The sequence below is a fragment of the Schistocerca piceifrons genome, chromosome 5, assembly GCF_021461385.2.
Source record: "Schistocerca piceifrons isolate TAMUIC-IGC-003096 chromosome 5, iqSchPice1.1, whole genome shotgun sequence".
NCBI lineage: Eukaryota > Metazoa > Arthropoda > Insecta > Orthoptera > Acrididae > Schistocerca > Schistocerca piceifrons.
Genome location: NC_060142.1, coordinates 702,580,256 through 702,582,322, shown reverse-complemented (window position 1 = coordinate 702,582,322; position 2,067 = coordinate 702,580,256). Strand labels below are relative to the sequence as shown.

At 40.9% G+C, this 2,067-nt stretch overlaps 1 pseudogene; it reads right to left on the bottom strand.

Moving 5' to 3' along the window:
* Positions 1-286: 286 nt before the first annotated feature.
* LOC124799823 lies at positions 287-404 on the bottom strand (annotated as a pseudogene).
* Between the last annotated feature and the right edge of the window lie 1,663 nt (positions 405-2,067).

Here is a 2,067-nt window from a genome sequence, read left to right as displayed (position 1 = left end):
TGAGAAATTGCGGCATTCCATATTGGTCATCTATTCCATAATGCTTGAATTTCATCTGCGTCTTAAACGTGAAACTGTCTGCTCCCGAACAGGCCATGAAGTCCCAAAGGTACCGACCGGCCGCCGTGTCATCCTCAGCCCACAGGCGTCACTGGATGCGGATATGGAGGGGCATGTGGTCAGCACACCGCTCTCCCGGCCAAATGTCAGTTTCCGAGACCGGAGCCGCTACTTCTCAGTCAAGCAGCTCTTCAGTTTGCCCCACAAGGGCTGAGTGCACCCCGCTGGCCAACAGCGCTCGGCAGACCGAATGGTCACCCATCCATGTGCTAGCCCAGACCGACAGCGCTTAACTTCGATGATCTGACGGGAACCGGTGTTACCACTGCGACAAGGCCGTTGGCGTTATACGTGAAGGGAGGTTAAAATCTGAGGTGAATTTTAAGTTACTCAGTAGATTATAAAGTTTTTTTTTATTTTCTAAAGAACTATACTATTTTACAAGAGTGTTCGTTTTATGCGGTTCTGTAGCTCAGTGGTGTCAGACTATGGATCCACAAGCCTCGGGTTCCATCCCCGGGCAGTATCAGGATGTTTATATGTCACTTACCACTTCTCTCTCCAGTGGCAATGTTTGATAAAGCGAAAAATGCCGAGTTACGTCGTGGTTCCAGCTCCACGTTAAACTGTGTAGGTCCGCCTACAAGAGGATGCGTAAGTCAGGTCGAAGGTCAGCTGAAGGCAGTGGTGTATCACTTCCAGTATGTCGACCAGACTTCGTTGTTCAGTCCTACCTGGTGTTCTTGACTGCCTTACCTTTCTTCTATATGTTTCACACGAATGAGCATACAAACGTTATGGCAGTTTTTACAGTTACGTTTAGGACCACAGTTTTGATCTACTTTTCAAGGATGTTCACTGTGTCCTTCACGAGACGCGCGACAAACATCCATACGACATCGAAACTTGTCCTACACTCTTGCGAGCATGTTTGGATTTGCTGATGTCGCTACACCACGTCGCAGATCACCGGAAGAGGAACCAGGTAGACGGAATCCTTCACATTCCCCCACAACAAAATCATCTGCAGCGTGATGAAGTGATCTTGGAGGCGAACGGTGTAATGTAGTACGAGACAAATGCTCTCATGTGCAGGTGGCACTGGATTGGCTCTTTGTCTTGAAAAATTAAAATTTTGGCGCGTCCTTGAAATTATGATAAAATTTAGGTCTCCAATACAAGCGAGAAACGAGTGAGCTAAAGAGCTAGAAAATTTGGAAATTAGTGCTGAGGTCATCGGTCCCTAAGCTTACACACTAATTAATCTAACTTAAGGGGAAACGGAAGGCAATTTTTATCCCTATTCTGCCAATGCTATTTTACCGTTTGAATAGGTACAGTTTTCAAAAGAACTATAAGTGATAAAACAATGACATTTTTACTGCATCTCTTATAATGATTAATGTACAAAAAAGTTAAATTTTACTAATGAAAGAATAATTTTTTTCTTCAAAACCATAAGAAATTTTGAAGAAAAAAATTATTCTTTCACAAGTAAAATTTACCTTTTTTGTACATTAATTATTATAAAACAGTTTTTGATTGTTTGGCGGTTCTCAATTTACTTGTAATAATTTATTATCATCTGCAGTACAAATTGACCAGATTTCATGTTTCTAACCCCTTTAGTTTGTCAAATAATGGTACCTGAAAGTAAAAATATGTAGTTTTGAGAAAAATCCATTTAAAGTTTAATATTGCAATTCTAGCATAGTTATTGATGGGAATTACTAGCCAATAATATTTTCCTGCCCCATACTGAGCATCATCTGAATCATACTCATCTTCTTTTCTTCTTTTGGACCCTCTTCTTTCCTCTCTGGCTTCTTTTGTGCATTTTAAATCAGCAATATCTGCTTTGCGGATTCTCTCTTTATCTATTTGCACCAACGATTTTGCAGTATTTCCACTAGATTGTATGCCCAATAATTCCATAACATCCAGTTTTCTAATTACACCATCATTGAAGCATAAAATAACAACATAAACACCAGATTTGTGGGTTGT